The 19,368-nt window shown below is 45.0% G+C and overlaps 1 protein-coding gene across 1 annotated transcript in view; it reads left to right on the top strand.

Moving 5' to 3' along the window:
• The window catches only part of LOC146816791 (extracellular calcium-sensing receptor-like), a 264,038-nt gene that overhangs the window by 143,472 nt on the left and 101,198 nt on the right, over window positions 1–19,368 (top strand). The gene's annotated exons all lie outside the window — the stretch shown is intronic.

Raw genomic sequence — 19,368 nt, 5'->3', positions numbered from 1 at the left:
GCAAAAAATGACCGCAGCACTACGCAACACTACGCTACGCGTGTTCGCACTGTGCTACGTGCAGTTCGCGTAGTGCGAAGTAGCGAGAACTTCGCAAACTACGCGAGCGTAGCATAGTGCTTCGCCCAGGCCTAGTTTTTTATTAACCCTGAGGGAGTTTTCTTGCATAGTTTGTTCGAATTTTTATCGAATCCCCTTTGAATGGCTTGGTGTGCGTGTATATTAAATGTGCCCGTCAATAGCTACCCATGTTTGTATAAATAAACGACAAGGGTGTCTACTTGGAGAGTACCCACCGGCGGGGGCGCCGGGATTAGGCACGGTAGGGCGTCAGACACGTCAGAGCTTCACTAGCGGTGTAAGTACATTCCATGTGGATTCATTCTATGCGTAGTCGCCTTTTAATGAATATCGCGCAAATCGTCATGGTGATAGGTACATACGGTTTGTCCAGCATGTCCTAGGTGTTTCTATAAATATATATATTTTTAAAATAATAAAAAACAAAGGCCGGCCCCGGGGGATGGGGTCCCCGGAGCCATAAGTGGCCTGAGGAGGGGGGCAACGCAGCCCCCTCCTAAAGAATTTAAATAAAAAAAAGGCCATGACCCGGGGGTTGGGGTCCCCGGGGCCGATTAAGGCCTTGGGAGGCCCAAATTTATTTTTTTCGACAAAAAAATTTAGGGTGCAGGCCCTGGGGGATGGGGTCCCCAGGGCCAGTAAAATAGAAAAAGAAGGGGGGCCACACAGCCCTCCTTCTTAAAAAAATAAAATAAATAAAAGACCGGCATCGTGCTGGAGGCCACGCCCCCTCCCTGCAGCACTCTGCAAACGCGCCCCCTGGCCAGTTGTAAGTTGAGGGTCCCTGAGGGCCAACTAGCCCAACAGGTATCTCCAGTGTGAGCCAGGGAGCTGCGTTGCAGACAGGTATTCTGAGGCCACGCCCCTTTTTACACCTCTATGCAATGCAGCTCTGTGGCGCTTACTGGAGGTACCTAGTGGGCTAGTTTGACCCTAGGGACCCTTTGGATTCAAGGGGACTTAATCTCTCAACTTAGAACGGCCACAGGGCGCGTTTACACAGTGGTGAAGGGAGGGGACGGGGCATGAGGTGATGTGTGCAAACACGCCCTGTGGCGCGTTTTAAGTTGGGGAAATAATTCCCTTTCAATCCTGAGGGACCCTGGGGGCCAACTAGCCCACCAGGTGCTTCCAGTAAGTGCCACTGCTCTGCGTTGCAGAGAGGTGGTGCAGACCGTGCCCCTTTTTACACCTCTCTGCAATGGCGCTTACTGGACGTACCTAGTGGGCTATTTTGCCCCTAGGCATCCTCAGGATTCAAGGGGACTTAATCTCCCAACTTAAAAAACGGCCACAGGGCATGTTTACACAGTGGGGAAGGAAGGGGATGGGGCCTGAGGTGACGTGTGCAAACACGCCCTATGGCGCGTTTTAAGTTGGGGAAATAATTCCCCTTCAATCCTGAGGGCCCCTGGGGGCTAACTAGCCCACCAGGTGCTTCCAGTAAGCGCCACTGAGCTGCGTTGCAGAGAGGTGGTCCAGGCCGGGCCACTTTTTACACATCTCTGCAACGCAGCTCTGTGGTGCATACTTGAGGTACCTAGTGGGCTAGTTGGACCCTAGGGACCCTCAGGATTCAAATTAACGTAATCTCCCAACTAAAAATGGCCACAGGGCGTGTTTACACAGTGGTGAAGGGAGGGGACGGGGCCTGAGTTAACGTGTGCAAACAAGCCCTGGGGCGCGTTTTAAGTTGGGGAAATAATTCCCCTTCAATCCTGAGGGCCCCTGGGGGCTAACTAGCCCACCAGGTGCTTCCAGTAAGCGCCACTGAGCTGCGTTGCAGAGAGGTGGTCCAGGCCATGCCACTTTTTACACCTCTCTGCAACGCAGCTCTGTGGCGCATACTGGAGGTACCTAGTGGGCTAGTTGGACCCTAGGGACCCTCAGGATTCAAATGAACTTAATCTCCCAACTAAAAACGGCCACAGGGCGTGTTTACATAGTGGTGAAGGGAGGGGACGGGGCCTGAGTTAACGTGTGCAAACAAGCCCTGTGGCGCGTTTTAAGTTGGGGAAATAATTCCCCTTCAATCCTGAGGGACCCTGGGGGCCAACTAGCCCACCAGGTGCTTCCAGCAAGCACCAATCCGCTGCGTTGCAGAGAGGTGGTCTAGGCCGTGCCCCTTTTTACATCTCTCTGCAACACAGCTCTGTGGCGCTTGCTGGAGGTACCTAGCGGTCTAGTTGGACCCTAGGGACCCTCAGGATTCAAGGGGACTTAATCTCCCAACTTAAAATGGCCACAGGGCGTGTTTACACAGTGGGGAAGTGAGGGGACGGGGCCTGAGGTGACGTGTGCAAACACGCCCTGTGGTGCGTTTTAAGAGGTAGTTTTAATCCCCTGCCCTATTATATACTAGGGTTTTAAGGAGGAGGTCATGCTGATCACAGGGGGACCCCAACGCATAGTGTTCCCTAGTGTATGTAGGTGTTTTCACTGTATTCTGAGTGTCATTTTAACATAGCACTGGCTCTAGGACTGGTTGTTCAGACTCAGTTACCACCAGTATCCGTCTGAAAAAGTTGAGGGTACAGGATTATTTTGCAACAAGGCTTCTTTCTGCTCTTCTGTTTGTTCTTTCTGCACGTTATCCTTCTTCCTGCACTTTTCTTCGTCTTTGAGGACTTCTGTTGCTTCTTTCTGCATTTCTTTTTTTTCTTTCTGTGCGTTTTTTCTACTTTCTTCTAGTTAGAAATTAGCATTTAAAAAACCTTTGAAATTCAATGAAAAAAACATAGGTTTCAGGCACGTTATAGTTAGGAATTAGCATTTAAAAAACCTTACAAATTCACTGAAAAAAGGTTTCAGGGACGTGGGGGGTATTATGTAGTGCATAGGTGCATGAATGAGTGACTCACTGTTTGTATGTGTTGAAGACAGCATGTGTGCAGGACTGCATGGGTGGATGAGTGTGTGTAAGGGTGTGTTAGTGAGTGAATGACTGTCTCAATAGTGTCTTTATGAGTAACTACATATGTTTTAAACTAGTATATGTGACTTTTGGTGTATATAAGTGAGTATATGTGAGAGTAAGAGATTGAAAGAGTTCCTGTATGAATAAGTATGTGTTTCTATAAGTGATTGTTTAAAAGACTAAGTATGTGTAAGTTTCCGTAGAAGTAAGTGTGGTGGTGTGTGTATAACTGTATATGCAAGTAAATGTATGTTTGATTCTTTATTAGCATGAGTGACTATGTGTGTAAGTAACTCTATGGATGAGTGGCATTGTGTAACAGGATGTATAGGTGTATGAGTACATATGTATAGGACTGTTGGTGAATGAGTGGATGTGTATGTGGATCTTAGAATTACTGAAGAGGTTGTTGTAACTGGTATTGGTATGTCCATTGTTTTGAAAATGTTAGTCTCTATTTTTGAATGTGTGTATCAAAGGTTATATTGGGGTGAGAGGAGGTCTGCCACTCTATCACAAGGATGATGTCATCAGTGATGTCATCAGTGATGTCATTTGAGATGTCATCAGTGATGTCATGAGTGATGTCACTGACCATGTCATGAGTGATGTAATATGTGACGTCATCAGCAGTGCATTGCGGGCGCGCGAGTTATAGTTAGCTGAACTAACTATAACGGGGGAATTTCAATGGTTTTGTACAAGTGAAAAGTCCAGCTAACTATAACACCCCTGAAACCTATGGTTTTTTCAGTGAATTTCTGAGGTTTTTTAATTGCTAATTCCTAACTATAACGTGCCTGAAACCTATGGTTTTTTCTGTGAATTTCAAAGGTTTTTTAAATGCTAATTTCTAACTATGCCTACAGAGATAGGACATGTGAAGAAAGAAGAAAAAATGCACAGAAAGAAAAAAAAGAAGTGCAGAAAGAAGCAACAAAAGTCCTCAAAGACGAAGAAAAGTGCAGGAAGAAGGATAACGTGCAGACAGAACAAAAAGAAGAGCAGAAAGAAGCCTTGTTGCAAAATCATCCTGTACCCTCAACTTTTTCAGACGGATACTGGTGGTAACTGAGTCTGACTAACCAGTCCTAGAGCCAGTGCTATGTTAAAATGACACTCAGAATATAGTGAAAACACCTACATACACTAGGGAACATTATGCGTTGGGGTCCCCCTGTGATTAGCATGACCTCCTCTGTAAGCCCCTAGTATATAATAGGGCAGGGGGATTAAAACTACCTCTTAAAACAGGCCACAGGGCGTTTTTGCACACGTTAACTCAGGCCCCGTCCCCTCCCTTCACCACTGTGTAAACACGCCCTGTGTCCATTTTTAGTTGGGAGATTAAGTTCATTTGAATCCTGACGGTCCCTAGGGTCCAACTAGCCCACTAGGTACCTCAAGTAAGTGCCACAGAGCTGCGTTGCAGAGAGGTGTAAAAAGTGGCACGGCCTGGACCACCTCTCTGCAATGCAGCTCAGTGGCGCTTACTGGAAGCACTTGGTGGGCTAGTTAGCCCCCAGGGGCCCTCAGTATTGAAGGGAAATTATATCCCCAATTTAAAACGTGCCATAGTGCGTGTTTGCACACGTCACCTCAGGCCCCGTCCCCTCCCTTCACCACTGTGTAAACGCGCCCTGTGGCTGTTCTAAGTTGAGAGATTAAGTCCCCTTGAATCCTAAGGGTCCCTAGGGTCAAACTAGACCACTAGGTACCTCCAGTAAGCGCCACAGAGCTGCGTTGCAGAGATGTGTAAAAAGGGGCATGGCCTCAGAACACCTGTCTGCAGCGCAGCTCCCTGGCGCATACTGGAGATGCCTGTTGGGCTAGTTGGCCCTCAGGGACCCTCAGTATTGAAGAGGAATTAATTCCCCAACTTACAACTCGCCAGGGGGCGCGTTTGCAGAGTGCTGCAAGGAGGGGGCGTGGCTTCCGGCGTGATGCCAGTCTTTTATTTATTTTAATTTTTTAAGAAGGTGGGCTGTGTGGTTCCCCTTCTTATTCTAATTTATTGGCCCTGATGACCCCATCCCCCAGGGCCTGTCTTCTAATTATATTTTTTTGACCCCAATCCCCAGGGCCGGCCACTGTTTTTTATTATTTTAAAAAAATATATATTTATACACACACCTAGGACATGCAGGACAAACCGTACGTACCTATCACCATGACGATTTGCGTGATATTCATTAAAAGGTGACTATGCATACAATGAATCCACGTGGAATGTATTTACACCACTAGTGTAGCTCTGACATGTCTGATGCCCTACCGTGCCTAATCCCGGTAGACACCCTTGTCGTTTATTTATACAAACATGGGTAGCTATAGACGGGCACATTTAATACACAAGCACACCAAGCCATTCAAAGGGGATTCGACAAAAATTCGACCAAAACTATGCAAGAAACCCCCCTCACGGTTAATAAAACACACATCCACTGCCGGATGTGTAATACTTTTTATTTTACTCTCTGGAAAGGGGACGAACATCACTTGAGAGTCACAGCGCGCTCCTGGCAGAGCCCAATGCTGTGTTACACCCACCATTGCCTGCTGAGTGCCACACACCTCTGTGTTGTATTCCACTAGCTAGTGCATATGCTATGACACTCTCTAGCCCATGTGCACTGTAACAGCACCCCGTGAATATGTCATGCCACACTTGTCTTCGCACGGGTTATATTGCCCCATCTAACGTGCCTTCCTCGATGCCTATGTTATAACGCACAGTGCTATGCCATACATATTACAATCTGGGATCCATATCTTTGTCACAGTGCATATGCAACGTTACACTCCCCAGCACATATTTTATATTACAACTTTAGAGACTAGTTAGGTTACACAACACTGCCCTGTGCATATTACACTCCAAGGCGCATATCGCATAGCACACGCTAGTGCCTGTGTTATCTCGCGCTCTCCAATGAATCTGTCACTGTGCACAATGTATTGCATATTATATTTCACGCCCGGTTCATCTTATATCACACTTTTTGGTGCATAGTTTATACCGTACACTATATCTAGTTTTCATTTTCAATCGTGCTCTCAGGACTATGTTCTATATAACACTGTGTTCACCTACCCTTTTCACGGGCATTACATTTTGCGATAGGGGGTGGAGGGTCAGGGGGTGTTTCTGCCAAGTGAGCCCGGAGTCACAGTCACAAACGTCCTCTTCTTCCTGAATAAAAGTGAGATTATGCTGCATACTTGGTCATATTTTAAGTAGTTTGCACAGACACACGTTTTAAAAACAATAAAGTTCCTAATACCCGCCTTCTCTGAACAGTTAGCTTGCTGCCCCATCCCCCTCCTCCCTATCCTCTGTTGTGTGAATCCATGGACTAGCCTCCTCCCTCCTGCCATGCATGGTCTGATGTGCTGCCACTGCCCTCAATTTAGTATGATGTACCAGTCCACTCCTCCTGCCCTCCATTGCCCAATTCTATGCCCCCTCATTGACCTCCTGCTTAAACTCTGTGCTTGGCTTGCTGCCCCTATTCTCCTTACCCCTGCCCTCCGATGTCTTTGTGCATGTCCCTGCTCCATCCTTTTTGCCCACCATGTTCCATGGACCTACCACTCTTATCTACTCTGAGTGTTCTGTTGAGCTGCCACTCCCCTCCCACCTGCCTAGCATTGTCAGATGACTGTAACCTGTCCCTGCCACCTCCACCCTGCCTGTCCACATGCCATGCCCCTATCCTCTTCCTCCTGTCCTACATGGTCCATTGTACTGCCACACCCTTCTGCCCTCCCTGGTCTGTTGTGCTGCAACTGCTCCTCCTGCCTGCCCCGTGCGGTCTGTTGTGAGGCCCCTTCCCCTGAACTTTCTTGTCTGTGCACAGGTCCTGACCCTCCCTTCTATCCTCCATCGTCCTTTGTGCATGCCCCTGCACCCTCCTTCTTGCCCATCATAGCCATTGTGCTGCCACTAACCCTCCCACTTGCCATGCATGGTCTTCTGTGCTGCCATGGCCCCTCCCACCTTCCCTGTGTGGTCAGTTAGCTGCCCCTGACCCCCTCCCACCTTCCCTCCATGGTCTGTGTGTATGCCATCACAGTCTCACTGTTACTCTTCATGGTGTGTCTTGCTTCTAGTGCCCATCCTGCCTGACCTCCATGGCTATCTTGCTGCTCCTGCCCTGCCCCCTTGCCCCCAGCCCTCTGTTTACATGTGCAGACCCCTACTCCCTCTCTCCTGGCTTGTCTGTTCCATTGTAATGCCCCTGATCCGTCCCTCCTGCCCTTTATGTTCTGTTATGCTGCAGCTTTCTCTCCTGTCTGTCCATTATGGTCAGCTAGCTACCATTGCCTCTTGCCCCTCTGTTCTCTGTTGTCCATGTGCATGGTCCTGTCCCCTCCCTCTTGCTTTCTATGGATTGCTGTGCTGCACTCCCGTCCCGCATGCCCTGTGTGGTGTATTGTGCTGCTGCAAACCCTGATGCCTGCCCTGCAGGGTCAATTTGGTGCACCTCTCCATGTCCCTCCTGTCCTCTGTTATCCAAGTCTATGTCCCTACCCCATTTCCTTCCATGATCCAATGTACCATACTTGCGAACATTTTGAACTTGGTAAGAGGGAGATTTTGAAAAAAAACTGGGGTATTGATTTTCCCCTTTGAGTTACATTGAAAAAGAGTAGATTGTAGACAGGAGACAGATCAAATAAAGCCCATTTGAGCTTAAAAACATTGGACGTTTCCTGGCTGAATCGGGTCTGTTGGCATGTATGGTTGTACTACCATTGCCTCTTCCTTCTGCCCACAATGGTCTATTACATTGCCACAGCCTCTCTTGCAAGTCCTGTATTGTTGGTTTGTTGCCCCTGCCCCCCTTTCCACTGCCCTCCATAGTCTGTTGTGCTGCCACGGCCCTTCCTGCGTGCAAAGTGTGGTTAATTTGTTGCCTTTGCACCCTCCTACCTGCCTTCAATTTTCAGAGTCCGTGCCCCTGGCCTCTGCCTCTCAACAGTATCCTAATGAACAACTAGATTGCTAACATTCTATATTTATTACAAAAGTGTGGAACGCCTGACATCATCTTGATGTAATCAGAACTGTAATACCTAGAGCATTTCCTTTAGAAATTACATAAATGAGAGGGTCTTATTGGCATCAAAATTATGGTTAGTGCTCTAAAAGACTAAAATAAGGACATATTTTCTGAGTTTTCAAATAGCGACAAAGCACTTTTAAATCATTTGTTATCTTTATGTTTTTTTATCCAGTTGACCACTTGATTAAATGTTGCACTTAGGGGAGAGGATGTGGTGTTACTTCCAGAACTGCAGACTTTGCAACTGGGGAACCAGGTTGGAGTTTCTGCTTCAGCTCGACATTCTGTGATTCTGGTCAAATCACTTAGTCTCCCCATGTCTACAACCAAAATGAATTTGTTCTTGTGTGATGTAACCAATGCTCATGTAAAGCACTCTAATACCTGACAAGTCTGCACTATATAACACTGCAAAAACACAAAATAATAAGTGTTTTGCACACTTCTGTCATTGGGCTATATTTGTGCTACATCTGGGTGATTTTGGGCTACATTTGGGCTCTTTTGTCTCCAGTGGCCATCTTGGGAGATTTATTTGTTATGAAGTTTCCTAATTTCCTCATGCACTGCAGTCTCCTCAGTAGGAAATGCTTTCAGATTTTTACTTTGATTCCATCATGAAGGTATTCAGATATGTCACACATTTGCCATAAATTCTGAATGTTAGCACTCTAGTTGCTCATTAGATCACTGTAGTAAAACTACTGTTCACCATGGAAGTCTGCTCCTGGTATTAAAAGTGCATGTTTCAGTCTGCATGTCAGAATGTTTTAATGAAATAGAAGAGGATTTGAGAAGTCACTCAAAATGTGCCCTCATTTTTTTTCTTCAGCATTAATCATAATTTCTATGGCAAAATGAACCCCCTCATTGTGTTCCTTTTTAAATTAAATGTTTTAAGTGTTACCAGTTTATTCCAATCAAGATGGCTTCAGGTGTGCCATACTTTTGTCATAATGAAGACAGTAAGCGCTCTAGTTGTTTTTAAGAACACTCTGGGACATTCTGTCATTGGGCTATACTTGGGCTACATCTGGGTGATATTTGGGCTACATTTGGGCTCTTTTGTCTCTGGTGGCCATCTTGGGAGACTTATTTGTTATGAAGTTTCCTAATTTCCTCATTTACTGCAGTCTCCTCTGTAGGAAATACTTTCAGTTTATTACTTTGATTCCATCAAGAAGGCATTCAGATGTGTCACACATGTGCCATAAATTCAGAATGTTAGCACTCTTTTTGCTCTTTAGATCACTGTAGTAAAGCTACTGCTCACCAGGGAAAACTGCTGCTGGTATTGAAAGTGCATGTTTCAGTCTGCATGTCAGACTTTTTTAATGAAATAGAAGAGGATTTGAGAAGTCACTCAAAATGTGCCCTAATTTTTCTTTCTGCAGCACTAATCATACTTTTTATGGAAAAATGAACCCCCTCATTTTGTTCCTTTTTAAATTAAATGTTTTAAGAGTTACCACTTTAATCCAAGCAAGATGGCTTCAGGTGTGCCATACGTTTATCATAAGTAGGACTGTTAGCGCTCTAGTTGTTCTTTGGAACACTCTGGGAAGCTGCAGTAGAACACAAAGGAATCAACTGACAGTCTCTGCCCTTGTTGGATGTACATGTTTTACTGAGAATGTCAGACTTCATTCTCACATGACTGAGAAAGATAATGTGAATTTTCAGAAAATAAGCTCTCAGTTTAGCTTATTGATCACCTTCCAAACCTCTGTGGGAAAAGCATGATTCATGATATCACAGCAGAAGGCTTTTTCACATGGTAAAATCACCTTACAACACACCAGAATTCCTAAAATGAGTATGGTACCATCAACAAATGATTTATAATGTAACTAAAGTCTTAAAATCTTCTATTAACTGCAAGGCTTTTTAATGAGGTGCTATCATGTATATTGGTCCCAAGATGGCTGCCAACACTTCTTGGATGAAGTGCTGACAGCCAATCAGATCTCACGATGAGATGTGTGGTTAGGCTCCGCCCAGATATATATATGATTTTACTTTTGATTTTCTCAGGAACTACTGAACGGATTGACACCAGATATGCAAAAGGCACATCCCTGACCTGAGGACTACCTCTTTGCCAAATTTAAAGTAATTCTGTTCAGCCGTTTGGGCTGTACCTTGGACTAAAGGTCCCTATGGAGAATTGCATGGGAAAAATGCGTTTTGGGACCCCCCTTTTTTCTCAGCCCCCGCTTGACGAATCCCCCCGAGACCTTCAGGGTACAAGCTGAGCGGAGCGCCCCACCTATTTTGAAAATTTTGCGAGGATTCGTCAATCGGCGCCAAAGTTATTCCAAATAGAATGTTGCGGATTTCCTAACTATAACTATCTACTGGCGACCGCCAGTAGATAATATATATATATATCTATATATATATATATATATATATTATTGAAGTCATTGCATAGTTTCCATTTAAGTAATTCGATTAGATGCTTATGGGTCCCTGTTTTTAATCATCTATTACAATATGTAAGTATTAGCATGATTTCCAATATAAACCTTTCTAGACTCTTTCCCCCTTCTATCCCTCCTTGGCTAACCTGAAACCTTATTTTACTACTATCCAAGCAACCCTTTCTAAATTCATCTCTCATCAATTCATCACTCATGCATACCAAACCTTATTTTACTACTATTATTTTCCTAATCCTTTTCTAGACACTCTGCCCTTCGCCATCTCTCCTTTTACTCATCCCAAGCCTCATCATACTACTAAGATCTCAACATAACACTTTCTAGACTCTTTTCTCTTCTATCCCTCCATTATTCTAGTCAATCCAACTAACAGAAGCACATGTCCACCACTCAAGTTAACACATGTTTCCCCATACTAACCTACCACTAATCCTCTTTGGGTTCCTGAGCAGCGTTCTACTCGCTGAACAGAGCTTTGACGCATCGTCATGGGTCTTACTACTGTGATCTCCCAAATAACACCTTTGAGACCCTTCCCTCCTCTATCCCTACATTATCCTATTAAATCCAAATAGCAGACTCCCATGTCCAATGCTCAAATTAACATATATTTCCCTATATTAACCCACCACTAATCCTTTTTGGTCTCCAGAGTAGTGTGCTACTTGCCAAAAAGCAGGTTGATGCCCCTTCAAGTATGATAAGCGCTATATATAATACGCTGCTCTATTCGTCATGAACTAATGACATTAGACTAGGGGTGGGCGGAATTTGCGAAATTCACTTTTGCATCTAACGCAAAAATGTTAAAAATATCCGCAAACACGCGGAAATATCGCGAAGACAAGGAGGTTTTTTTCCCGCCCGTTCACGGTATTTTTTGCGTGATTGCGGCTCGCCAACTTACCCATGAGGTTGCTCACGGGCGCGGCCATCTTGTTTTCACTTGTCCTGCCCGCTCGCGTTCGATATGACGTGCCCGCGTCCTCATGCTTTCGCTCGCGGTGGAGAATGACGTGTTTAAGGTCTCAATCATCTCATACTCTCGTGGTGCATGATCACGAGAAGAAAGATGTGATCGCACGACGAATAACGTGATCGCATGACAAATGACGTTAATGCGGGCGCGAACTGTCGCGAGACAGCACAAATGGCTACCAACAATCCAACATCTCGTGGAGAACGCGACCGGATCAGGAAAACTTGTCGGCGAACGGGGGGATTCAGGTAAGGCGATCGCGCGCACGCGAGATTGTATTTTTTTACAGCGCGAGCAAGAAAAAAAATTCTGGTAAGATGCAGATTGCGGAATTTTTGACATTTTCGCGCTCTCCGCGGAATGCGAAAATGTCAAATTATCGCAATTTCCGCGAGCGGAACGGAATTTTCGCCCAGGCCTACATTAGACACAAAAGTATGACTGATATAGGAGACCCAACTTTTAAAGCAAGCTGAAACCTACACGAAATCATGGGATTTTCCTGGCCAATATTTTTCCTCAGGATGGAGGAAGACTGCAGGCATGGGGATCTTGATCAATCACAGAAGCTCCCTGGCAGTAGAAGAGACTCTCACACACAAAAGAAAGTGATGTATAGCAATTAACCTTAATAGATTAACCAATAGCAATGGCCTCCATATATAGCCCTAATAAGGGACCGGAGCAATATCTGACAGAGACTTCCTGTCAGGACTCCAAAGTTACAGATATGTTTAATAGCGCATCGAAAGGTCACAGATTACACTCCCCGTGCTATGGAAGATACATGGGTGGAGCTGACTTGGAAATGGCACCTAAAAAGGCCACCAGAACCAAGTAGCTGTTAGCGTTCTAGTGCCCAGCAGAGAACGCGCTGGAATTCCAGGTGAGGCTCGCGCTGCTTGTGAACTGCGCACTTCACCAAGAATTCCAGGGAGTCAGGAGCGTACTTTAGAGTGAGATAGCGAAATAGCTATTGTGTTTGTTTTCGAGGGTTTATCGTTATCAGGGCAGAGAAAGGCATCCGGGAGTCTGCTGATAACAAATCTGTGAACCCGTGTTCAAAGAATTTAAGTGGCTGGTGAGGAGAGTGGCAGGTCTTCGTGTTTGTGAGGCATTTGTAACACGTTGAGAGAGAGACGAAGCAGCGTCGCACCGGAGCATCTGGAAAAAGAAGAAGAAAAAATGAAGCTAAGTTATCAAAAGCTTATTTATACGACTGTGAATAGAAGTACATTTGCTGATAGCTAATATAAGTAAAACAAACTTACTGTGAAGAAAACGGCTTTTCTGTAACCCAGCACTGAAGTCAAGCGCTGAGTCGGCAAGACCTGTAACAACGAAGAGGTTGTTAGAATTACATGTTAGACACATGAGTAATGTGTAAATAGTTAAAATAAGAGAAACAATACTCACCATAGAAATAAAAGACGTCTCAGTCTGTAGCTTAGGAACCGAGAGCAATAAGGCAAAACCTGAAACAAAAAGAGAAAATACATTATGAACAGATGATTAATTACCAATAGGAAAAGACCCTAAACGCAGTAAGTTGAGTTCTAATTTGAATATAAATAATTCAGAGTCAAAAAGGAGAGTAGAAGTCCTTAACAAAAAAAAAAATGTAAATATATTGCAGGTGTGCTAGAACGAAAGAAAACTGCGAATAAAGGCAGACAGCAAGGAAGATTAAAATTGAAGAGAATAAACAGAGAATAGTGGTGTATGTAAAATTACACAGGGAGAAAGAGTTGCATGATAAAGATAAACATTTGGTTAAAGTTGTTTTTCTAATTGCAGACGAAGAATTCAGTTAAAGAATAAAAGAGCACACACAGAAAAGACTAAATAGAAATAGAAGAGGAGCTGAGTTCTGGAATTAGTAGGGTAAGGAAGCGAGATAACAGGGTTTAAAAGATAAAGACAGGTTTAAGGATTAAATGGGTTTATGATAACATTAACTCTTGTCTACAGGTTTTTCTCATCAACAATAGAAGTCTGCAGGACGGACTACTGAAGAACCCAGCCAGAACAGTCTCTTCTCTCTTTTGTTATTTTATCCACTTTTCCCCCTTCCCCCATGATAACCTCTCTAGAGACTTGTTACACTAAGCTCTAGGTTGCTGTTGGGGTGGTTTTGGGAGCTAGCATCTCTGTTCCTGTGTAGTAGCGTACAGTAACTTAAAGTCTGACACTTCCCTTACAGCCTGGTCCTCAGTGGCAATTATAACATGGGGTATTTCAACCTAGTTTATGACCCAGAGATGGGCGCAGATCAAACAGGCCAGAGAAGTTGGACAACCCTGTTTTGTTGGGATTCTACTAGGGACATGGGCCTAGTGAATGCCTAGAGAATTTGACATCCCCTGGGACGGGATTACTGACATTACTCAGTGTCACACAGAACATTAGCCAGACTCGACTACCTCCTCTTAGATAACTGCCCAACACCACCAAGTCTGGATGAGGCAATCCAACAACCCTTTACACTCTCAGACCATGAACCACTAAATGCTAGTTTTGCAGACTGCATTTCACTCAATGACACAGAATTAATAAAGGCAGCTACCCTTTGGGGTGCATTAAAATCAATCCTCCTATGTAATTTCATCGTAGATGGGCCTGCATACATTCTATGCTAGCTCAATGCACTGGAACTTCTTCACAAACACATTCACTCACAAAAAACCTGGAGTAAAATTCTCATGGTAAGTGGCCAGATCAGAACTCTAAAAATTGATTGGGCAGCATACCTGCTGGCCACCCTTGACATAATGCTATACAATGGAAAATGAATCACGCAAGTTGCTGGCCAACCTGATAAGGGCATAACAAGCCAAAAGCACAATAGCTTACGTTAAATCCTCAAATGGGCGAGTACACCCCCATAATTTGGAGAAGTCTTGAAGCTTTCATTAGTTTTTCACAACTCTTCATGAAAGAGCCCACAAACCAGCAAATCGAAGCCACCTACTTAGCTTGAGCCATATTACCCAGTTTATCACAAGAACATAGGGAATGCCTTTTCAAGCCCAACATGATAGATATTGCTGTGGGTATATCTAAACTGTGCCCTTCCAAAGGCCCAGGTTCAGATGGCTTTACAGCTGTCTTCTATAAATGCTTTACACAGTCGCTCCCCCCCTTACTTCAGATGGTCTATTGTGAGATGATCTAGGAGGGCCAGATGGCCTTCACTATCACCATATAAACCATATCCCTCATCCTCAAGCAATTGAATGTGGATCATTTATCCAGATCTTCCTCCTAAAATATATTTCTAAAATCTTTACCAAAGAAGTGACACCAACATTACAGATGTTGATGGGTGAGTTGGTGCATCCTGACCAATCAGGCTTCATTCAGAAGTGACAGCTGGGGGACAATACTAAAAAGTCCCTTCACCTCCTAGATACAGGGAACAACAGGTCTAGACAATCTATCCTGGTCACCCTGGATGCTGGAAAAGCATTTGACAGGGTTGACTGAGACTTCAGCGGACACGTTGGGGGCTGTGGGGATTGAAGGGAAAATTTGTGAACTGGCTTCTGGCGAGATACTGTAACCTCAGAGCTCGGAAACATGGGGTAATGTGATCCACTCACAATGGGTGACAGAGGCATGGTGGCCACTAACTCCTCTTCTCTTTTTCCTTACTCTGTAGCTCTTGGCCCAGCACATCTGGGCTAATCCCCACATGAATGGAATCAAATGTGGCACTCATAATATCAAACTGACCATGTTTGCAAAAAACATCTTACTTTTAGCGACAGACCCGCTGCACTCTCTCCTGTTCATGCCAAGGTCATTCACAGATGACCACGTATAAACCATGGATATGCATGGCTGTTCCATGAAAGTAAAAACAGGGTAGTTTGAGGGAATAATATAGCCCTCTTCTATTTAGAGAGAGACATCTGGATAACAAAATAGAAATGATGGCACGCACACGAAAATGAACAGAGGATCTTTCAGTAATGTGCATCATCCTTGATAGCCAACTGACCCTGAAACAAGTAAACACAGTCCACTCCTCCTGCTTCCACACACTTTGCATGCTTTTCAGAATCTTTAGATGGATCTCATCTGATACCAAAAAGATCGTCACTAAGGCCCTCATCACCAGCTGCCTTGACAACGGCAACACCCTCTTGACCGGCCACGCCACCTAGCTCCTCAAAAAACTCCAGACCATACAGAATGCTGCAACCAGACTCATCCTAGACCTCCCCAAATGACCCAACATCACTCCCCACCTGAGAGACCTCCACCAGCTCCACATCCAGAAAAGATGCAAGTTCAAGCTCCTTATGCATGCCTCTCCATCTCTAACATAGCTGCCAAGACCAGGAACGACCTTCATCTCCATCTCCACACAGGCCCCTTGCTGGCAGACTTCAGAAAGAGACTCAAGTTCTGGCTCTTCGACAGAGACATAGTGCTCAGATACCCCTAGCAGTAACAGTGCTGTGGTTTACAAATGCTGTTGATTGATTGTTGATTGAATGTGTAAAGTTGATTATAGGTGTGGGAGGCTGATGAATCCCTGCCCCCCTGAAAATATTCAGAGGGGCCCTTTCCTCGGCAGTAGCTGGTGGGTGAATAAAAAGGCAGACTAGTCACTGTGTGGTGCAGGTGATGTGTCTGTTTATTTTTCTCTGTGAGTGGGGAGTCTATGACAGGCCACATCATAGAAAAGCTGAGGAGTGGGAGAGTCACACACAACAGGAAGAGCTTTGACACATACATCTCAAAATTCACTTGAACTGATGACTAATAGTTGAATGGAAAGGAGAAGCTGCCAGAGTAGGATATATTGAGCCAGCCAGAGAAGTTAAGTAAAAAATAGATGCTGGATGTGTTTGGTAGTGCATTTCTGACTGTGTAAAATATATGCTTGTTTATGTCAGTGTATATGCATGCTTGTGTGTTTACATGCACACGTGTGGGTGTGTGCTGACATGTTGGTGGTATTTCTTGGCACAGTCTTTGCATCATGGTGCCCACCCACTGATTTAATTCTGAGCATGGCATAATGGAGAGCATTTCTAACCTATTTGGGCCATTCAGAGTATGGTGGTGGCCACTGCTTAGCAAAACGCTGTGGTTGGCATATCTGTGGCACGCTTGTGGCTTAGTAAGTCGATCCATGACATGGTAGTGCCCATCCTTTAGAGAAACTCTAGGTCTAGAAAACTAATTCGGATTACTTGCCTATTGGGGCCATTCATGACATGATGGTTCCCGCCCAGACATAATGGTGGTATTTATTGGCCAATTGAGGCCATCTCTGACATGTTGCTCACCAATTTGCATAACACTGGCTTTGACATAGTGATAATAATTCTGGCATAATGTTAGCATTCTTGTGGTGATGGTGCACTTCCCAAGTATAATCTTGGTCCTTTCATAATGTTGGCAATTCCTGACCTCTTTTAGTTATCGGTAGCAAATGGTGGCAATATTTGGTGCCCACCCTTGGTGTACTATTAAGTTTAGCATAATGGTAGCAATTCCTGGCATAATCTGAGTATTCATGGAATGGGACTGTGAAGTATGGGCATGTGTACCAGTAGCACATGTGAGTACTGCTAGGCCTATCAGAATAGCAGCAGTTTCTGACTTATTGCGTGTATCCATAAGTCAGAACCACTTTCAGAGAGCCTTGGGGCATGCCGGGGTTACAGTGTCCAACTGTGGTGGTTGAGTCATGTTACTGCTGCTGCTGTCCCAGGGCCAAACCTGCTATGGATTCTTAGCAACTGGGCCAAGTATCCCTTCTACACTTGACTCTCAGTGGTAGCTGTGGTTGAGCAGTCAGTGCTCTCTCGGAGAGAAGTAGATACAGGTCAGTGAACACAACTCGTGCTTCGAGGTACAAACAGTACAAATAATAAATCAATGCCCATTCAAATACTTGCTTTTATTTGAAAGAGAAGTTTTTAATTGCCAAATTTACACAAGCAAAGGTATACAACATTTAGAGGCAACAACAAAATCCCCCTTGGGGTCGAGGCTCTATTAGTTGTCAGGCAAATCCCTTTCCAACCCCCCTTCGTGTAACTTATCCTGGGTAATTTTCCACTGACTGGTGGCTGAATCCAGAGAATGCAAACTGTTAGGCCATGCTCAAGAGTTTTCCTTTGACTCTTTATGATTTAGTCAAAAGTGTATATGGTGCCACAGCACTATTAGCAGTGAGTATTCCAGGGCCGAACGGGCCCAGTTCACATGTTACCCAGTCTCACAGCACAGAAGAGTTTAGCAATGCAGCAGGTGCCTCCTGCATGAGCACCTGTGAGTCCTGCTCGTTTCAGGGTAGTTTGGCTTCTCCCAGTCCATGCAGCTGCAACTGGCAGCGCAGGCTCTCTCTCCTGAGTGGCGATGCCAGAGTTTCTCACAGTTGTCAGAGCAGCTCTGAGCTCCCAAAGATGTTTTAATATGGCTTTACCCAGCAGAGGGAAGAAGTTGGGTGGAGGGAAATCATCTTTTCAGCTCCTGAGTGGAGCCCAGTGATGGTGCATCGTCATCCACAGCATCCTGTTAGGTCCTCACTGGTCAGTCAGGTGCAGTTCGCTTGCAGTGAGGGACCAACACATAGAATGTAGCCTAAGTCTCTCCTCCAGGCAGCGACCGAAAACCTTTGACACATTTGTATCGGCATCCTCTCCTGGCAAACATGGTTGCTGCAGTACTTGGACAGATCAGGTCCACACTATCTTGAAACAAGCGCGCATGCCAAGACAGTTACGAGTCTCAGCGATTTATAAGTAGTAACTTTACTAGCAGTCCCCCACTGGCATACGAGGTCACCACACTGCAGCCGTATGGATTCATTCAGTACTGCACAAAGTTTATCTCACGGCTTAATCGCCGGTGGCTCTCTCCTGGCAGACAGGGTCGCACAGCTGATACTGCACATAGGCAACCACCCGATCAGTGCACACCCTTACACCTCACTCAGGGAATCCGCTTGTAGGGCTCCCCACTGGACCTCAGTCCCTCCAACCCTCTCCTCTTCCTCAGAGGGCTCACTGGTCTTGGCAGGCAGGCACTGGTGCTGCAGGGTCCAGGGAAGTTGAGCTTGGTGTCCTGGAGGATGTCCCCTGTAAGAAATTGGGTGAGTGCTTGATGGAGGTGACACCATCCTCAAGAAGCAACTTCTGTTCTTGTCAGGGTGAAATCACAAGCAAACCCCAAATTAACCTGTGCTCAACCATCTGGTATCTTGGCACAAAAGCAGCCAGGCTTAACTTAGAGGCAATGTGTAAAGCATTTATGTAGCACTCCAAACAGAAATAAAGAGAAACACAACAGAAGAAAGATCCCAGGCCAATTAAGAGACAAAGAGTAAAATGTAATAAATCATTTAATACCAAAACGATAACAAATTTAAATATGTATGTGAACATGGCTCCAAAAAGCACAAAGCCCCTACTGTGGTAATCTGGTTGCCCTGGATCAGGAGAAAGTTAGGCCTGGGTGAAATAATTAATTCCACCAATAGAATTTGGTAATTCCACATGACTTGTGTTACCCAGAACTAGTTTCAAATTCCCTTGCTCTGCCATCGGAATTAATCTGCAGTAATTATTTGTTTCTAAAACAGTTGCGAGATGGAGCAGCCCCTCTATGTTTAAAGTTTAATCTGCAGTGTTTTTTAAACATAGAGGGAATACTCCCTCTTGCTACCCTGTTTAGAAACAAACAACTATGGCAGGCAAAGTTAATCTGCAGAGTATGTAAGGGCTCCGACGGGTATGCACTGCAGTGATTTTTAAACACAGTGGGAAGAGGGTGAAGACGTTCTATGTTAAAAAATCAACGCAGATTAAACTGTAATGGTTCCTAAACATTGAGGGACTGCTTCCTCTCCCTACC

This window comes from Triturus cristatus, chromosome 6 (genome assembly GCF_964204655.1).
Source record: "Triturus cristatus chromosome 6, aTriCri1.1, whole genome shotgun sequence".
In the NCBI taxonomy this organism is placed as follows: domain Eukaryota; kingdom Metazoa; phylum Chordata; class Amphibia; order Caudata; family Salamandridae; genus Triturus; species Triturus cristatus.
This window is presented reverse-complemented; position numbering and strand designations above follow the sequence as displayed.